Source organism: Gorilla gorilla, chromosome 1 (genome assembly GCF_029281585.2).
Source record: "Gorilla gorilla gorilla isolate KB3781 chromosome 1, NHGRI_mGorGor1-v2.1_pri, whole genome shotgun sequence".
Classification (NCBI taxonomy): domain Eukaryota; kingdom Metazoa; phylum Chordata; class Mammalia; order Primates; family Hominidae; genus Gorilla; species Gorilla gorilla.
Window position 1 is genome coordinate 87,980,272 of NC_073224.2, and position 21,191 is coordinate 88,001,462.

Below are 21,191 nucleotides of genomic sequence, written 5' to 3' on the forward strand. Positions count from 1 at the left end.
TATGCCGTATTTTCTTTATCCATTCATTTGTTGTTGGACACCTAGGCTGGTTCCATATCTTGGCTATTATTAATAGTGCTGCAATAAACATGAGAGTGCAGACGTTTCTTTGAAATAATAATTTCCTTTTCTTTGGATAAATTCCCAGTAGTGAGATTGTTGAATGACATGGCCATTCTAGTTGTAGTTTTTTTGAAAAACCTTCATGTTATTCTCCATAGTGCCCACTTTAAAATACACAATTCAGTGGCATTAATTACATTCACAACATTGTGTGTTCATCACCATTATCTATTTCCAAAGTGTCTTACTCAACTGTTGTATCCTTATAACAGTGTATATCCTTATAACAGTGTATATCCTTATAACAGTATATATTCTTATAACAGTGTATATCCTTATAACAGTGTATATTAAAAGTGTTCTTTTAATCAATATTTATTGAATGAATTTCAGAATTGGTACATGAATTAATCCAACAGTTTAGACACTGACTATAAATACAAAGCAATTAAGATTTTCTTTGCTGCTGTGCAAACAAGGACAGAGAATAGAGGCTTGTAAAATTGAAATGAGATGTAGATAGTTGGGGGGGGCACTACATCAAAGGAAATAGCTTTAGAAAGAGAAGCTGTGCTAATGAGGAATCATAAGGCATGTTTTTGGTGAAGAAGCCACATGACAGAACTCAATGAGTTCCACAAGTGGGTGACAGTCCCTTCCCAATAGACAGCTTTCAATGGAGGCAGGCCTGATGATCCTTTGCAGGTGGTTTGACTCCTGAAGCTGTCCAAGAAGTAGTCAAAATATTTTTGACATTTAATAAGCCTTTTTCTCCACCTACTAAGAAGAGGACAGGCTGGCCCTATTACTATCTTTGGGGATGGAAAATAAATGGACAGTAATAACTCCTCTTTGTGCTTCATTAACGTGCAATCATCAGGGCAGCAGGTGTAGAATGAAGGCCAATGTTGACTGGATGTCACAGTGAGAGGACAATTCTGTAGGTCAAAATGGGAGAAGAGGCAGAATAACAATCAGAAATTGTAGGTCATGTGGAAAAATCAACAAAGGTTGCTTTTATTCTAGTGATATTTTCCAATTATGTTAAGTGCACTGCCTAACTTGCTAACATCCCCCCTGCTTCCCACTGCACTAAAAGGAACTAGTTGTCTGACTGTGCGGTGAACCAGGAGACCTGGTGTGTCCCAGCCCAAAAGCTGAGGAAAAATGGCCCACAAACCATTCCTTGCAATGGAATAGAGTAGAAAGGGTCAGAAGATACTGTCATAAGGCCCTACTCAGCCACCTACTGGTTCTATTACTTTTGGGGGGGTTATATGTTTATATTCATGCGGATTTATATGACCCTTATAATAATTATTATAAAACAAGCTCAATAAGTTATTGTCTAGCTTTTTCTCCTCCTTCACATAACTGCTTGGTCCACTCCTGACCTAAACAAACAAATCTAAAAAGAGCTTACAACATCCCCCTCAATGGGTACGAGTGTGAATATTTTGTATAGGAACGAGATTCATGGTTAACGTTAACCCACATGAAAGCTCTTCCCACTGTTGGAAGAGAAAAACAGATTTTCACTCAATGTCTTCTCAATTGCTAGGTTCTCTTCTTCATGGGAAAACACCCCACAATTATGGTAGTTGCTGCCAAGAGAATAATGGTAACAGAGAGAAAAGAAACAGTTATTATGGAGTTTGTCCAGAAATCCATCCCTATTATGTAACAGCAAATGATACAATTGATTCCCTCAAACTTGGGCCAGGAGACTTTTTTGGTAAAATGCAGCCAATCCACTGATTCTTTCTCCTTGTGTATTTCCCTACTCCTGTTCCAAACTAATCTGCATACCTGTATACTTAAGAGAACCTGGATCAGGATCCAGAACCCCCCCAAATGTTAATTAATATATATTATATATACACACATATATATCAGCTTAAATACATATATTTATATATTTAAATATACATCAGCTTATATATAGAGAGAGAGAGTGCCATATATATATATCAGCTTAAAGTTACTAAAAATATATTTAATCCAAATGTTATTCATAAATTTAAAATTCAGTATCTATAGGCATTTGCAAATGCCATATAAACATACACAAAGGCAATTTATAGCTTCTCTAGTACTAAATTGTTTTAATCCCTAAAATGATCCTCAAGAGGAAGACACAGGGATACTCAAAGCATGATTGGCTTAGAGTCAGGGCTTATGTTAGGCACACATTGGTGGAGAGCTAATAGATCTTCCTTTGAAATTCTACCTTTATCTCCTTTTAAAAAGTCAATGAATTAATTTGTTATTACTCATGAAAACTTTTCTACAGATTATTTTTTCACAGAAAAATAGAATGGTGGGATCTGAGAAAGAGAAAGAAAAAAGAGAGAGTGGAAAGTTATCAAGAGCTGGGATTTTTGTAAGGCAGAGGATGAGAAAAGTGTGGGCCAGGGCAGGGCAGGTAAGTGGTGACACTAAGGAGGAATTGCCAGCTTGGGTGCACAATGAAGTTTAATGGGAAGGGTGCCCCAAAATAATTTCATTGCAGGATCTGGTCCAAGACCGGTTCTGACTCTCATCACCCTTTCTCTAGCATGCTTTCACTCTGCAGCCCTCGGCTCCCAGCCCCTTACACTAGTTTCCCTCTTGAGCATTATCTGCTCGGTGATGACCTCTGATCCATTCTGCCAATAGTTATCCCAGACTCTTTCTGTCTCTCTACAGAGAGAAGGTGTGGGTGGACAAAGTGAAGCAGAGCCCTGACCTCACACCAGCTGGCTGAGCTGTCTTGGCTTGCATTTGCTATTCCAGCATTTGTGGAGTTTGAACTCTGCATGCTTGGAGTGCGGAGAGCTGGATCTCGCACCACAGTCTCCCTGTGGGCTCTTGAGTAAGTGCTTTTAGCAGCTAGGGAAGGTGGACACAGAAAGGGAGGGGAAGAAGAGGAGTTAAGAGTATTTGTGTAGTGTGATCTGAGGGACAGTTAATAGCCCTCTCTCCTCACAATCATAAAATAAAAGTATCTTTCCCAAGAGGCACCATCGTGTTAAAAATGCAACTATTAGAAATACACTCAGTTCAGTAAAGCGTTGCTCTCTCCTCTTGATTCTTATCTTCCCTTATCAGTATAAATATCCTTAGGAAGTATCATACCCGAGTCACTGATACTTCAGCATACATAATCAGAAAACATTCTTCAGTCCCAGAATTTAGATGATCACTGTAGCTACTGGGTTGAGATGCTTTTAGGAAGAAACTGATGAAGGAGGATAAGAAGAAAAGGACAGCACAGAAAAGGCAGAAAGGGACGTCAAGACAATCTTCACTGACTTAGCAGGACCTCCAGGCCCACTCCAAAGCCACGCTACAAAGATCTCTTCCTCTAGTCTTCAGTGGCACATGTTATGGGGCCATTCAATCTCAGTAAGTGAGTGCATGAATGTCTGTTTAGTAAGTATTCTGTATTCTAATGTATACTAAGTATGTAGTAAGTATGCTAGAAAACTGTCTTGTTACAAATATGATTTTACCTGCGATCCCGTGGAGGGGTGATCAGAGAAAAAGAAGAGTTCAGAAAGTACTTTTTATCTCACTCCAGAAACTACTAAAAACTACTAATTTTCTTCTCCAGGTATTGAACTGATACATTGTATTTCTCCCAGAAAAGATTAAAATTGTATCCACAGAGGCAACCTCAAAACAGAGTTAATTGTTGTTCTGGAAGCAGGCTGATACATTTTTTAAGATTGTAGGACAAAGTCAAGTATGAAGTTTCTCCTGGTCTATTCTAAGATACAAAGTATAAATCAATTTTGGAACAATCCACTTGCCCGCAGCCACAGACAGAAAATAAGCTTTCCATGGAAAATGAAGGGAGAAGGTGCGGAGAACTTGGGTGAGGCAGCAGAAGAAACAGAAAGCCTGCGAGTATGGGCAGGGGCATTCCAGAGTCACCAGAAGTGGAACGTGCAGTTCTCCCTGCTGATTGCTTATTAGTGTCCCCCAAGATTCATTCTTGCTCTGACACCTTCAGGAAATTTATAGATCAATCTTTTCTTTTCTTAATTTGATGCTACCATAAAAGCACTGTATGGTACTATGAAGGGACAAACGGCTTCCTCCATAATATCTTTGCAAAAAAGAGAGCTCCAAAAGAATCCTTGAGGGACCCAGGTGACCCAGTCTGTGTTCATTTCTACTCCACATTCAAGTCACATAGCTCTGGTATCCTTATGGATGACGGTTTTGCTTAGAAATAAAAATCTGTGCTCTGACATTTCTTAACTCTGAAAATAGTGACATGGTCGTTTCCCAAAACCTCTTGAGCCTGTAATCCATCAGTTGTACTTGCAGGCTTAGACTTACATAATTTGAAGGAGTTTGGGTCTTTCCCAAATATGTTACTGAAATGGAAATCCCACAAATGAGAATGGATTCTAATTCATCTCAAGTCATAATTTAGATTGGGAATTGGCACTTTTTCTGTAATGAACCACACAGTAAATATTTTAGGTTTTGCAGGCCAAATGGTCTCTGTCGCAAATACTCAACTTTGCCCTTGTACCTTGAAAGCAGTCACAGATAGTGCATAAACAAATGGGTGTGCCTATGTTCTAAAAAGCCTTTATTTATGAAAGCAAGCAGCAAGCGGGATTTTCCCAGGCCATGGTTTGCTGAGCCCTGCTCCAGATGGCTCTTTGCAACACCCACTTTATTTTTCTGTGCTACCTATTGCCACTATCTGAGAGTTCTGAAAGTTTCTAAATTTACATAAATTGTCTATGCATTGGTATGATTTTCTCAAAATTGCAGTATGAACATGTGCTTTTCAATTTCTTTTATCATATCTTTATAGATTAAAAAATACACAATAAATTCTACCTGGCTGCATTCTAATAATTTTTCTGAACACATGAGCATATTTTTATGTAGCTGTGATTTGTACATGTATTCTATTTCTCTATTTTGTGATTTATACTCAATATTTTTTGTAGAGACATTGTTATGTATTGATATATTCTGCTTACTTATTATAAAAGATTTTACAGTATTTCATTACATTTATAAAGCTGGCTTGCTAAATATTCTCCTACTGTTAAATATTTGGATTTTTCCATTTTTTTCTGTGAGCCAAATAGGGCTACTGTAAAAAATCTTGATATGAGTGACACACAAGAAGGTTAAAATCCAAATGTAAAAGCTAACTAGCTCCAAGCTGTACTAATAATTGTGTTTGAAACATGGTAACATTACATACTCAAAAACATAGCCAGATGATTTTTTAAATTGTAAATTCATTGGATTGCTCTATCACATCATCACATGATCTGTCAGAAGACTATCCTATGCAACTTTTACTGAGATATGGGTTTTGATCTTACTTTTTTTAATATTCTGTAGTTCCCTACAAATATTACATATTTCCTCTCAGATTTGATGATGTATCTCAATATTGCTATACAAATCAGCTGTTCTGATGGCTTAAATACTTCAATCTATGTTCAAACAATGTACTTAAGTTTCTAAATAAGATAGTTTCATTAACATTGCCAACAATCTCATAATTAACGTCCAGATACTGTCATACTCAAGCTCAATAGTTTGTTTTTCCCAATGGGAGAGAGTTGAATTTCAAGATTGGTAGCAACTTTTCCTTAGCTCAGAGCTCAGGTATTGGGCTTGGTATTTCCAGAGCCAGCAGTAGATTCTTGCCTTTTAGGCCTATGGGCCATTGAGGTATAAAGTAGCAGAGAGGACTGGGTGGGGACACTGTAAGGAACCATTCTGAGGCTTTTTATTTTTTTGGCGAGAAAGGGCTTGCTCAGATGCCTTTCACTAAATCACCTATTTAAAATGATTGAGACAACTGAACATGCTAATATACTGATTCATAACTTTTTTTATCTATTTGCGTCTTCAGATCTTCAGGCGCCTAAGCCAGCAAGAGATACCTTTATAGAGAAAGGACATGTAGCCTAGATCTGTGCTTCTCAATTATCATTGGTAAAGAACCTTTTTTTTTTTTTAATTTTCAAAATGTCACCCACCACTACTTTCATAAAATACAATAAAAATAATTATCAAAAAATAAATAACAATCAGACATGCAAGATACCAGCCCCCAATTTCACACTTATAACTAGAGATCATTTTAAATTTTTATTATAATTAATATAAATATATTTATTCTATATTTATTACATACTTCTGTTGGATGTTACATTACATTAGCATTAAATAAATATAATCAGAACAAACAGCATAGGTAAAAATATTAAGACTGTCACTTTTTAATTGAAAAGGTCATGTTTTTCATTTTTTATTGAAAGCTTCTGTATACATAAATAATACAGACTTTACCTAGCCTATGGTGAACAGGTCTGAGGCCTACACTTTTAGTACCACCAGCGTGGAAGGCCTGGCCAAAGCTTTAGCTCCAAAAATACCTAGTCTTTTCTCAGTCTCTTACTATCTGTGTGACTTTGTGACAATTCACTTTTTTTTTTTTTTTTTTGAGACGGAGTCTCGCTGTCACCCGGGCTGGAGTGCAGTGGCATGATCTTGGCTCACTGCAAGCTCTGCCTCCCGGGTTCATGCCATTCTCCTGCCTCAGCCTCCCAACTAGCTGGGACTACAGGCGCCCGCCACCATGCCTGGCTAATTTTAGTATTTTTGGTAGAGACGGGTTTCACCATGTTAGCCAGGATGGTCTTGATCTCCTGACTTTGTAATCTTCCTGCCTCGGCCTACCAAAGTGCTGGGATTACAGGCATAAGCCACTGCACCCGGCCCTTTTTTTTTTTTTTTTTAATACTTTAAGTTCTGGGGTACATGTGCAGAATGTGCAGGTTTGTTACATAGGTTTACACGTGCCATAGTGGTTTGCTGCACCCATCAAACTGTCATCTACATTAGGTATTTCTCCTAATGCTATCCCTCCCCCAGTAGCCCCCCCAACGGGCCCTGGTGTGTGATGCCCCCCATCCCCACGTCCATGTGTTCTCATTGTTCAGCTCCCACTTATGAGTGAGAACATGTGGTGTTTGGTTTTCTGTTCTTGTGTTAGTTTGCTGAGAATAATGGTTTCCAGTGTCATCCATGTCCCTGCAAAGGACAGGAACTCATCCTTTTTTATGGCTGCATAGTATTCCATGGTGTATATGTGCCACATTTTCTATATCCGGTCTATCATTGATGGGCATTTGGGTTCCAAGTTTTGTGAACAGTGAATGCTATTGCTATTGTGAACAGTGATGCAATAAATATATGTGTGCATATGTCTTTATAGTAGAATGATTTATAATCCTTTGGGTATTTACTCAGTAAGGGGATTGCTGGGTCAAATGGTATTCTTAGTTCTAGATCCTTGAGGAATCACCACACTGTCTTCCACAATGATTGAACAGAAGCACAGACTATAAGGCAAAAATTGTTGATCTGACTAAAAAAAATTAAAGATTTTTGTTCAACACAGGCACAATTGACAGTGTTAACAGATGTGTACCATACTAGGGGAAAATATTTTTAAAGTTTAAAATAAATGAGATTAATACTTAGATTATAAAAGCAATTCCTACTAACAATTAGAGAAAAAATAGGAAAATGGGTGAAGGATGTGAATAAGAAATGCAAAAAAGGAGAAATCTGAAGGACTACAATTAGATCAAGAGATTCTCAATCTCTCCAATAAGAAGAGACATAAAAATCAAAGCAACAATAATATACCATTTAATACTCATTCAATTAGCAAAAGTTAAAAAGTTACATGACTTCAAGTTTTCAACAAGTTGGGGGAAACAGAAACCTACATAAATGGCTGGTAGGAGTGGGAGCTGGCACAATCTTTCCAAAAAGTAATCCGGCAGCTTTTAGTAATTAGTTTCTGTGTACCCTACAATATAGCAGTCTCTCTCCTGGGAATGTGTCTGAGAGATTTTCACACAGGCCTGTAAGACACCACATAGAAAAATGAACACAGCAGCATTATTTGTTAGAGCAATAGTTGTCCATCAGGAGATGAAATAGAATTCAGCTGTCAGATGCGATAAACTAGTGAATATACATCAGAACATAACATTGAATAAAGAGATAAAAGAATATAATGAGACGCTGTGTATGACATACACTAAAAGCTTATACATGGCCAGGCGCAGTGGCTCACATCTGTAATCCCAGCACTTTGGGAAGCCAAAACAGGGGGATCACAATGTCAGGAGTTTGAGACCAGCCTGGCCAATATGGCGAAACCCTGTCTCTATTAAAAATACAAAAATTAGCTGGGCGTGGTGGTGAATGCCTGCAGTCCCAGCTACTCTGGAGACTGAGGCAGGAGAATCTCTTGAACCCGGGAGGCAGAGCTTGCAGTGAGCCGAGATCGTGCAACTGCACTCCAGCCTGGGTGATAAAGCAAGACTCCATCTCAAAAAAAAAAAAAAAAGAAAGAAAAAAAGCATATACACAAAACACTACTAGATATCTTTCACAAATACGTATGTATCAAGAGTATGAAGAGACATACATTAAACATCTTAGAGGGAATGTATACTAAGTGGTAAGGAATGGGAATAGGGAATGAGAGATGAAGGGGAAAACTAAAATAAACTAAGAAAGGGACTTTATGGGATCAAACATAACAGTGTGCCAGGAATTGAAATAAGAGTATGAATAAATGAAATCTCTGAATCTAAAATCCAAAAAGTTAAAAAAACAAAAAGACACACATAATATGGAACAGGTTGCTATAAGAAGGCACACTTGGTCTCTGTATAAGTTTCTCCTAAGCACATGGGAACACATGAGCCTCACAGGATATAAAGTGCAAATCAAGACCCTGTTCTTAAATTCATGAACTATGATTCTCTTTAGACTGTTCTCCTTCAATCTCTTGAAGCTCTTTTCAGTTCTACAACAGTGGTGATAAATTAGCCAAGTGGGGAGGGGAGGGCATAATTCCACTTTTCCTGAGAAGCTGGTGACAAAGATTCCCCCTGGCAGAGGTATTTTAGAAACGTTGATTGTGTTCTTGTATTTTCCATGTTTCCCTCTATGTGCTGGCAGTAGCAAATGTCTTTATCGTGGCTGTCGTCCAGAGAATTCGAAGCCAGAGCTCTGCTCTGGGCATACATCCAGAAGAGTGATTTGGATTCCATGGCTGAAGAGCCCCAAAGTTTAAGGAGGGCCCAGAGGTTATGCTGACTGCCTCTTCAAGCCTTTACAAGTTGAAGAGGGAGAAAAGCTGAAAGCCCTTGGTCTTTCTCAAGGCCGCGTGCGGCCTTACTTTGATTTTTGTTCTGGGACAGGATGCCTAGATGTTTAGAAGTGTTTTAAGAGCAAGAGGTCAAGCATCACTCTTGAGGGGCCAGAGTAGAGTGGGGAGACTATACATCTGTGTTTTAGATTTTGTTCTACCTCCAAATTGGATATGAAGATTAATTGGGTAGAATTTTCTCAACCCATTGCATTCCTTACCATTTAGTGTACATTCACTCTGAGATGATGGCTAGAATTTCATGAGCCCTGTGTTTATGAAACGACTGAGGTGTGTTCATCTTTTTAGCATAGAAGAAACACCACTCATTGACAAAGAAGCAGCTACTCACGAAGAGGGATAAAAAGCATCTGAAATTCCTTCCAATCTCACATCAAATGTCTTCCAATACACTGAAAGTCCCATTATTTTTATTGATAGTAAACATTTTCATGTTAAGTATTTATAGTTATTATTTATAAACAAAATTTTATAGTTTTAACCAAATTGCTAAGAAGCTATTATTCCCATTTTATAAGTAAAGAATGGTCTTAGCGAGAGAGGTTACCCTCCTTGACCAAGATGACACAGCTAGGATATAGCAGAGCCAGGATGCAAGCCAGGTCTACATGGATGCATGTGTACAGCTTTATAGCTTATTAGTGTTGCTATTAAAAGCTTTCGCTAAGATAATACATATATTTTATGCAGCAACTTGGAAACTAAGGCATTCTCAAAACTTCTGTATGATTTTTTTTTAATTTTTATAATTTTTTTGTGGGTACATAGTAGGCATATATGTTTATGGGGCACATGAGATACTTTGATGCAGGCATGCAATGTGTAATAATCACATTATGGAAAATTGGGTATCCATCCCCTCAGTATTATTGATTAGTTCAAACTAGGCAGATATGATCTCAAAACCAGATCCTTGAAAGAATGAAGCACAGAAAAATTTAAAAGCTTTCAAGCTTTGGATTACTCATCACCTATAGAGCAAAATAGTGCCCTGCAAATAGGAGACCCCATCAATACAAATTCCCGTCCCCTCCTGCCTAGCTTGAGGTGCACAGTAGATTGTGAGGGACAGAAGACTGGATACCAGAGGCCTTGGAATCTAGGAAAGGGGACACAAAAACCGAAGGCACTCTGAAAAGGTGATAAGAGATCTTCCATGGCAAACAGAACCTGTTTTTCCATTCTTCCCGAAGGTCAGGCCTTACTCTGTTGACGCAAGGGCTGTTTTCTGTGTCATTTTCTAGCTAAGGCTGATGGTCCCTAAGCACGGCACAGATTTTGATTCTTTCTCATCACTTCAAAGTCTATCTAAAGATTCTGCTGAGAAGGAGCTTATAATTTTTGCATTGTTATGGGTTAAACATATCAATTTTGATAGGCAAAATGCCCTGTGATAACATGTAACAATAATTACAGTTGCAGTAATAGCAACCATTAAGGAAATGTTTAGTATGTGTCAAATGCTGTGAAAAGTGCTTTATATATATACATCATCTCACATGATCCCCTCAACAGCCCTCAAAAGTTGATATCATTACTTCTACTTTACAAAATTGAAAATAAAGGCCGGGTGCGGTGGCTCATGCCTGTAATCCTAGCAGATTGGGAGGCTGAGTTGGGCAGATTGCTTGAGCCCAAGAGTTCAAAACCAGCCTGGGCAACAGGGTGAAACTGTCTCTACAAAAATATACAAAAATTAGCCAGGCTTGGTGGCACACACCTGTAGTCCCAGCTTCTCGGGAGACTGAAGTGGTAGGATTGCCTGAGCCCAGGAGGCAGAGGTTGCAGTGAGCCAAGATCATGCCACTGCACTCCAGCCTGAGTGACAGAGTGAGAACCTGTCTCAAAAAACAAAGCAAAAAACCCCCCAAAAACAGTCAAGTAATTTCCCCTTGACCATCTATCTAATGCCTGGTGGAACTAGAGCCAATTTACTTCAGACTCCAAATACCATATTCTTGACCCTTATATTTTAACTTTGTTACTAATACCCTGATCATCTATGATCTAGGGAAACTGAGGCACAAGGTGTTGATTCATTAAGGTAACAGTTTGGAGTAGACGGGGTGGACTTGTGATTTAAAAACATAAATTTTGCTTCTTAATTGTCCATTCATTCATGTGATTAATATTTATGATGAGGAATAATTAATGCTGCATTCTATTTATTAGTAAAAATATCTGCAGTAAAGTATAACTGAACATCATAAACATGTTAATAATAAATAACAAAATAAATATTAAATGCAATCATAAATGATATTTCCTACACAACTTATTGCTTTCCTTTAAAAAGCCTTCTTCAGTTTCCTCTAAACCATCATTTTTTAATCTGAGGCCCCACAGGATTCATAGATAAAATTTGAGGAAGGGAAGGGGTGATGTACATGGAGTTGGTTTGGAAAAAACTGACCTTTTTATTTCACTAACATCTAATTGAAATTTGTTGTTTTTCAATTACAAATATTGGCAACAAACTACTGTAGTATTTAGGAATATCTCCAACTTAATCACTATGCATATTTTAAAGTATTATTTTGCAGCTGTTACAGATATCTTGAAATATCATTGATGTTCATCTCTATTTGGAAACTATAATTGTTATTAGATATACTGCTACATATATTTATCTAATACTTTAATAAAGACATGTATTCCTATAGCACAAATATTTTAATATTTGATAACTGCATTTCAATGTAATTTGTCTCTTTTGCAACCTTATGCCATTTATGTATTTGACAACAATATTGAGGAAAGTCCATGGACTTTGCCATAAAAAAGTTTGAGAATTCCTGCTCTAAGTCACGTAATAGAGGTAAACTTTCTTATAAACAGGAGTTGGAGTGCAGAGAGGATAACTGTGCCTGATCTCTGCAAAGCAAGAAGGTCCTAAGCCTGAGACCACTCCTGTCCATGGACAGAAAACTCAGCAATTGGTGTCTGTCCAAATATTGACTGAGACTCAGGGCCCTGCAGTGTTGGCTGGTCATTCAGGAGTTTCGTACTGACACCTGGAGAGTTTTTAAAAATACCTATACCTTAAATGAAATTAATGAAATCAAAATCTCTGGAGGTTAGGCCTGGGCATTGGCATATTTTTAATACTTCTAGGTGACTCCAAGGTGTTGTCAGGGTGACAACTATTGGATTCAATTATAAAAAGGCCTTGTAGACTGTGCTAAAAAGTTTACATTTACAAAAAATCAAGGAGGTTTAAAGTAGGGAAGTGACTTGATGAAATTTGTATTTTAGAAGTGTCATCCTACTCATATAGTCTGGAAGATGGAATAGAAAAGCAGAAACTACAAAGCAAGATTCAGGCAAAGAGGTTATTGCAATAATCCAGATGAGAGATGAAGATTAGCAATGGTAAACTAAAGCAGTGTCAGTGAAGATGCAGGGGTCAGGATAGATGAATATTAATTGAGAATATTAAGGCAATAAGTTGATTGCATGCAGGGTGTAAGGGAGAAGGAGGACCAGTTGGTGACTGGAGGTTTCTGGCTTGACACAATGGGGAGATGTGGTAATATTCCCCAATAAATGAAATGCAGGAAGAGCAGTGGGAATGAGTGAGGAAATGATACAAATATGAGTTGAGTTGGACAGGACACCCATGTGGGCATGTCCAATAGTCCACTGGAATGATGGCTAGAAGCTGAAAAGAGAGGTGTGAGCTGGAGATAATTATTTAAGAGTCACCAAGCCCAGAGAGTAGCTGAGATCAACAAGAGAGAAGAAAGTGAAGGATGGACCCCTAATAGATAATCATATTCAAGGTACAGGCTGAGAAAGGGAAGCTGTCCTCCAAGACAGAGAAACAGCAACCTAAGATTTGAGAAGAAAAGCAGAAGGCAATGGCATCTAATGGAAAAGGGGAGAAACTTTCATAAAAAAGAGGTGATCAGGAGATCCCAAAGCTACAGAAAAGTAAACGATAATAGAGAGTTATGGATAATCTCTTTTTTGAGTAGAAGTTAGGTATCAAGCACTTCACAACTCTTTCAATGAGGAATTTGGGGGCAATAACTACAATAAAAATTTTGATTTTAATCATAAGAACTTCTATTGTTTCATATATCAAGAAGTCTATGGAGAGAAGACTCCCATGATAGTACACTAGGGCTGATTAGATTTACTCCTGAGCTGGGCTAGGGTCACCATCCAGGAGGGTATCCAGCCACCTATAAAAATTTTAAGTTTTTCTTAACCAGTAGAAAGGAGGAAATGGATGTTGGATAGGCAACAAATAGTGTCTGCTACAAATGTTTTTCTTCAGGTATGTCCTCTCAATGGTTGTGCAAGGTAGAGATTATTACCTTCTCTTTTACAGATGAGAAAACCAGGAGAAGCAGAGGTAAGAACCTGTTCAAGAAGGCACATCTTAGATGTGGAAGAACCATGATTCAACTCGAGTCTGTCTGCTTCCCAAGACTGTGGTATTTAAACAGCTTATAATGAAAACTCCTTCTATAGCTCCCCATAAAAGGGCACACAGTTCTTTCTTAATGTATTATTTCAGGCATTCATTCACCATTCATGTATTTGTGAAGGTGTTCTCTCTAAATAAACTATTGGGACCTTACTTGACTGTGACTTCATTAGTTTATGACTAATTATTTCTCCAACTTGTCAAGATTATTCAGAATTCTGATTTTACTCTGCAAGGTGTTAGTCATTTCTTATACTGTAGGATTAACCAGAGAGAGACACCCTCTTAGTAACATGTTTCAAACTGTGACTGCAGATACCTGTGAGCTGGGTGGCCAGGAATACTCCCGGAGCGTGATTCTTGGTGCATCCACCTCACAGTACAGTGGCCTCTGGGACTGTGTTTTCCTAGCTTGCTAGCAAGTTTGCTGCAATACAGTCATATGTCATATTGATGATAAGATAGGCAATATTTATTACTTATTTTATCTATAGAGCACTTCATCAATCCGCCACAGAAGAATATTAAATTGGTTTACATAAAATGGTTTTGAAACTGGTTTATCCTAAACATCTGTGATCATCCACGTTAGCAAATTCATCATTTGACTTTCTCTAGGGTCTTTCCAGGAAACCGGCACACAGTGATTGATCAACCGTGTCCAAGAAATCTTTCTTTACTTTCTCTTGTTTCCCTACATCTTCTTTCTTTTCCTGACACACCTTGCCTTTTATTCATTCCTCTGAATCTCTTTTCCATAAGTAGTTTAGCTAATTTAGCCCTGGAGCCATGCTCAGTGATGAAATAGGCACAGACTTAGAGAATACTTGATTATTGATTGATTATTAACCTTCCAGCTTCTGCAACCAACGTCATCCATGCACGTGTCTGTTCCACATTCCACAGGGGAATAAACAGCAAACAAAATGAATGGGAACCAAATCTAGTGCAGTTTTAAGGTAGTATAATTTGTTTTAGGTTCCCAAGGCCCACACTGACCAGTGATGTGCTACTTCCTGCTCAATGACTGTCAGTCTTCCAGTCCATGAAGGACAACTATGGTATATACCCAATACCAACATACAACGAGAAGACATTGATACCAGGACAGTTAATAATCATAATAGCTACATTGATTGAGTGCTTACTATGTGCTGGTCACTGTGCTCAGCACTTTAACACTATAACTCTTTTTAATCTTTGACTTTGCAAAGTAGCTGCTATAAATAGCCCCTCTCACAAGAGAAGAAACTGAGGCTTCGAGAAGTTAAGCAACTTGTTCAAGGTTACGCAGTCAGGTAAGGACAATCTGATATTCCAGTCCAAGTTTTTGGTTTTCTCTTGTTGTTTTTAGCTCCAGAGATGGAAATTCTTAACGATTCTGATATGGTTTGGCTGTGTCCCCACCCAGATCTCATCTTGAATTGTAGCTCCCATAATTCTCACATGTTGTGAGAGGAACCTGGTGGGAGGTAACTGAATCATAAGGGCGGGCCTTTCCAGTGCTGTTCTCATGATAGTGAGTAAGTCTCACGAGATCTGATGGTTTTATAAAGGGGAGTTTCCCTGCACACACTTTCTTGCCTGCTGCCATGTAAGACTCCATTTACTCTTCCTTCGTCTTCCATCATGGTTGTGAGGCCTCCCCAGCCATGTGGAACTGTGAGTCAATTAAACCTCTTTCCTTTATAAGTTACCCAGTCTTGGGTACATCTTTATTAGCAGCATGAGAACAGACTAATACACATTCTATCTTCCAAATGCTTAGATAAGCAACAGCAATCTCCTCTTGATTTATTCATTTAACTCACATACAAATTTCTAAATCTCACTGCTTTATGCCCAGAACTTGAGTTTTAAAAAGTAATAACATTTTACTTATTCTTTAGAGTAAGTTCTTTCTTAAGTCCCCCAATTTTTCTCCACAGAGAGATCAAAACCAGCCTTGTTTAACAAAGGTAAGAGGTTTTGGGAAGGCTTTTCGAGGGAGAGGTTGGTTCATTTCTCAAGTGGGGGCCTCCCAGGACAGTTGGGACATGAGCCCTGAGTCACCTGTGGCAGAGCACAGAAGGAAGAGGAGCTACCTAACTTGTATGTAAGAAGGCAGCCATGTTGTTGTTGTTGTCGTTGTTGTTATGGAGTTTCACTCTTGTCGCCCAGGCTGCAGTGCAATGGTGTGACCTCGGCTCACTGCAACCTCCACCTCCTGAGTTCAAGCAGTTCTCCTGCCTTAGCCTTCTAAGTAGCTGGGATTACAGGCACCCACCACCATGCCTGGCTACTTTTTTGTATTTTTAGTAGAGATGGGGTTTCGCCATGTTGGCCAGGCTGGTCTTGAACTCCTGACCTCAGGTCATCCACCCACCTTGGCCTCCCAAAGTGCTGGGATTACAGGCGTGAGCCACTGCGCCCAGCTTTTTTCTTTTTAAAACAACTATTTAAAGATCAAGTGAACCTGTGGGAGCCACAGACAAGGAGAATTTTCGCCCACTCAGAGGTTCTTCATTATGCATATCCATTGGGTGCTTGGGAGAAGAACTGGAGGCAGGGCCAGGGACCAGAAACAACATCCCTTGATAAGCAGGCCAGCTGCAGGTAAGGCATGAAACATCATCCAGAACCTCTTCCCTAAGGAAAAAAAAGTCACTTGTGGAAGCGCAGCTAACCCTGTTACCCCCTGGTAAAAAATGAAGACTCAGGTGGCCTGGGAATAAAACAAAAACAGACAAGCAAACAAAAACTAACCCTAGAGGAAGGGGAAAGAAATCGCCGGGGAGCAGATTATTAGATGTCTTCCACTGTTGGGAGTGGGGCAGGATCCAAGAGAAAGGCTCATCCTAACAACAGAATGTACAGGGCATGCCTAAAACCAGCCTAGTGGCACCAGGTAACAAGCAATCGCAATCTAATGAGAGAAACAGGGAAGGGGCAAGGAGAGAGCCTCTCAGATGTTCAAGTGCACAGGGAAGGCAAGAGGCATGGGTGGCATAGAGACATTGAGGAAGACTTTCAGGCAGCCAGCCCTCATCAAAGGTAATGCCAGAGGAATCTGAAGCTGGTGTTGCACTAAAGATAGCCACAGCAACAATATAAGCCAAATCCCGCCTGGGTTTCATTTGGACTTTCTACAACTGAGGGTTCATGTCAGTCCTCAATTCTTAAAAATATTGTGGCCTTTCTTCATTTGAATTCTAAACCTCTGCTTGTTCTCTATGCTGCATTCTGAGTAATTTCTTGAAATGTGTCTTCCATTTTAGATATCCTTTCAGCTGGTTCTAATCTTCTGCTTAGTCTACTCAATGAGTTTTTAAGTTGCAAATATACTTTTTTTAAAATAGAAGTTCTATTTAATCTTTAAATCTGCCCTGTCATTTTATATTCTCTTCTCTTTGCTCACGTGTTTGGCACCTTTTATACCTTTAAACATATTAAATATACTCACTTTGTATACTGCATCTGATAAATCCAATGTCTGAAGTCCTGTGGGTCTGATTCTCCAACCTGTTTGTTTCTGCTCTCAACCACAATGCTCTGTTTCTTTTATGCTTTTTCAGTGAACTCTTGTTTGATTTAATTCTGTGTGGAATAGGTCCCTGGTGATGGCGCATTCTTCTGTAAAGAATTTGTGTTTGTTTTAGCCAGATGATAGGAGGCCACCAATCTAATACCACCTAAAAACAAAATTTCAACTTGTACTTTTTTGAATTAAATAGGCAAAATGAATTTTTATGAAAATCAGAAAATCCCCAAAAGGCTAAATTTAAGTGAAAAAACTCTCTGGGAATATGATTTTTTTCTCTCTCTATCTATGGTTACGTTTAAGTTAACGGTTTTCCTTGTTGACCTTCTTTGTGGTGGTGGTTATTGTTTTTGTTTTAATGAAAGGATTTTCCAAAGTATAAATGACTCTTTATCCTTTCTAACTTTGTTTACCCTCCATAATTTGAATGGGCTCCTATAACAGGGTTAGTCACCAAGGCCACCAGAAATTAATTGATTTCTCCAGGATGGCCGGTGGTTTTGGATTCCTATTTTCACTTCATTTTCGCAAGTTGAAATCACTTATAAAAAATAAAGGAGCAAAGTGTCCTAGTAGTGTCTATTAGTCTTGTCCTGGATTTGAATCCCAGGTCTGCTATTTTAGTTACTGTGCAATCTTGGGCAATCCATTTGCTTTTCTGAACTTGTTTGATCACTTGTAAAACATGAATAATAATATTTATCCACATATCTGGCTCTCATGAAGACTCAAGATAATGAATATAAATTGCTTAGAACAAAGAAGAAACCTTGCCTGGCACTTAATCAGAGGCAGCTGTTACAAGTTATTAGTAGACTCTCTTGGCATAAATGTCCTGAAATCTTTAAAAACAAAATTGGTCATTTTCCATACAGGCCTTCTGCCCACTCAACCCAGAGTGGTAGTAACAGAGAAGAGACCTGGTTTGGAGGCAACTGGGCTGTTATAGTATGAGTGAATGTGGTGGTCAATGGGATCTCTGTTTCCCCATCTTCTGTTGTGTTGTTTGTGTCCCAATCAGAAACGATCCAGTGGCATAAATGACATATCTCAAATGTACAGGTGAAAAAATAAATAAATTGGATGGGGAAGATGTCAACTGAGAGTGGACTTCTATTATTAAGTGCTGTTGTACAGAATCTTGAAGAGTAATGAGGAATTAGCTCAGTGGTATTTGGGCAGGTTCTCCATCTGCTAGGGTGATGGCCTTAATGATTACATCCGTAACATCCAGAGGGTAAATCTAATTCACATGTTCCTGATCCACTTACACTAATGTAATTTCAACTTGGCCTGATAGACACCGACTGATATACAGACTGTCCTCTCTCCTTTTGGTAAATTTGGCCAGATGAAAATTAATGAGAACTTAATGTTCGTTTGAAAATAATTAGGTCTATTGAATTTTACATGTGGCAAACCATCTTTATTTTTAAAGGATTTTAAGAGTTTGTTGACTGATGGTTATGTGACTATGGTCACTTTGGGCTTTTTCATTTATTGTGTCCTGTATCAATCATTTAAAAGTCTTTCAAAGAAATAATATATTATGGCAGCATCATTTACTGAAGGTTCTCCTGTATCTTATAGAATTTTTGTCTCTAAGACTTGGAAAGAATCCATGGTTTGTATTCCTTCTCATCTCTTGAAGGATGTTTATATCAAATTGAATTTGTTTTGTTAGCAATTTTATCCCTTCCAATGTTCATTCAGCCTTCAACAAATATTGAACCCTACAATGAGTTCAATTGGTTGGGTTCCCTGGGAAACAGATTGCGAATTATAGACTTGCTTGCAGGTTTATTGAGAAGGGCTGGTGGGTACAACATCTGCGAGTGAGGGAAATTGGACTTGGCAGAAGAAGTTAAACTGTGCTGCAGTTTTGACGAAGGCCTCAGCTGGCCCTTCAGAGAGTTCTGGACCTGGGGATAGCCTTTCAGAGTTGTCCTGAGTTGAGGCAAGGGGCCCAGGCCTTTGTACCACTGTATTGACAAGTCACTGGATTGCAACTGAAGAAGGAACAAAACATTGGGCAAAGAACTTTCTTTCACCAAGGGCAATTCCTAGGAAGGCAATCAGCTGTGAACCATTGGCAGCTGATGCTCCCAGCAGCTGGGGGAAAGCATGCCTCCATCCTGAAGGCAGGACCCAAGAAATGCACTGCAGCCTCTCCTAGCCCAGGGATACACCATTGAGCAAAATCTAACACAGTTTTCTGTTTCATGGAGCTTACAGTCTAGTGGATAGTCACAGTGAAAAAAAAAAGTTGTAAAATTATATATTAGCTATGGGTGATTGGGTTGCTGAAATCTGCTCCTGTAGACTATCCCTAGGGAACTCAATGTTTCACAGCTATCAGGTATATTTTGTAAAGCTTCTGTGAGAATGTATAAGACAGGCAGGAGACTCAGATTATTTCCATTCTACAGAGAGGAAAACTAAGGCACTGCACAGGCAGAGACTTCCCTAAGCCATATTCCAATGCAAGGGTGGAAATGATAAAAACAGCTACAGGTTGTCAAGAATCCTCTCACTCTTAGGCCTCCTGTAAACATTACCAGATGATTTTCCATGTTGACTTTCTTTGTGGAGGTGTTTTTGGTCTTCTTTGTTATTTTGTTTTTTCTTTTAATATAGTTTATTCTTTTCCGGAGGATGAATAGCTCTTTAGGGTTCTGGCTTCATTCACTCTCCTTAATTTGAGTGGGCTCCTACAGGTAATACCTATCTGAAAGGTAAAGATGAACAAACTGAGGTGCAGATAACCTTAATTGCCTATGGTCACAGCCATTAAATGACAGAGTTTGGGACAAGCCTATCTGGTCTTTCCTTACCCTTTCATTACCCCATGCCCAGGCATTCTGATACATGGCCTGGAAGCTCGCATAGTGAAGTGGGGAGATAAAGTGGATTTCTGTGTTTCTCTATCTTCTATTGTGCATTCTGTGTCCCCATCAGAAACAGCATTGGCTTTCAAACAATTTGCAAGTAAATTCTGTGGATTTTAGAGAATAGTACATGGGACACGGTCAAAGATGAATTTAACCTCAGGGGAAGGCTGCTACAAAACCAGATGTCCTAGCTTACCAAATATAATGAAGTTGCACTAGGAAGTGGACAAGAGAGGGAAAAGTTTAGGAGCCCTTCTCTGGCTTAGCAGAATGAATGGTGCAAGGATCCAGCCCTCAGCTGGAAAGAAGAGCCTCTCATGGGAAGTGGGCACTGATATCTCATGTTTGAGCATACCGCAGAGGAGATCATGAGGGAGGGGCTGTAAAGTAGTATAGAATAGGGGAAAGCATTAACTTCACAGCCAGTCAGACAGGTTATAAAGCTCAGTCTTGACATTCTGTAGGGTTTGCCTTCACCTCGCTGAGCCACAGCTTCCCAGTATGTAAAGCAGGAATATTCTGATCATCTTCACAGCAATATGGTGACAATTAAATAAGAATGTATGTTAAAATGCCAATAGCAGAGCAGGCACTGGGTAATTAGTAGCTCTACCTCTTAGCAAGGTATGAGCTTCCACTTTTGGTCTTCTTGCTGTAAAGAGACTGGAACTCAGAAAATGTTCAGAAAACCAGTCTGCTTCCCTGGGGGTGAGTTGTGACCCAGGGCAGCCACAGCTGACACAAGCCAGACTTTTCCTTTATTGCTCTACAGAAAGGAACAGGGACATGGTTCTGGTTCACTGGCTGGGGACAGGCAGTTTCCACCAGGATAGCTTAGAAGAATGAGGCAGTGAGTACAGGAACTGCTAGAAGCGAGATTACCTCCCCAGTGCCATTTCCCTGGGGAGCCCTATGCCTCTCAGAAAGCTGTAACAAGCAAGAAGGTTTTGTAGAGTCCCATAGGTCCTGGGAAGGGGTGGGAGAGAAACAGCCTACTTCTCAAGGTCACTTGCAGGCTGTATGTCACCCACACCTTTGAGCAGAGTGTGA

General features: G+C 39.2%; 1 long non-coding RNA gene across 1 annotated transcript in view; it reads left to right on the forward strand.

The window, feature by feature from the left end:
- The window catches only part of LOC129527604 (uncharacterized), a 68,290-nt gene extending 54,234 nt beyond the window's left edge, over window positions 1–14,056 (forward strand). The window contains exon 3 of the long non-coding RNA XR_008672599.2: window positions 13,632–14,056. This is a non-coding gene — a long non-coding RNA (uncharacterized lncRNA). The remainder of the gene's footprint in view (window positions 1–13,631) is intronic.
- The last annotated feature ends 7,135 nt before the right edge of the window (window positions 14,057–21,191 follow it).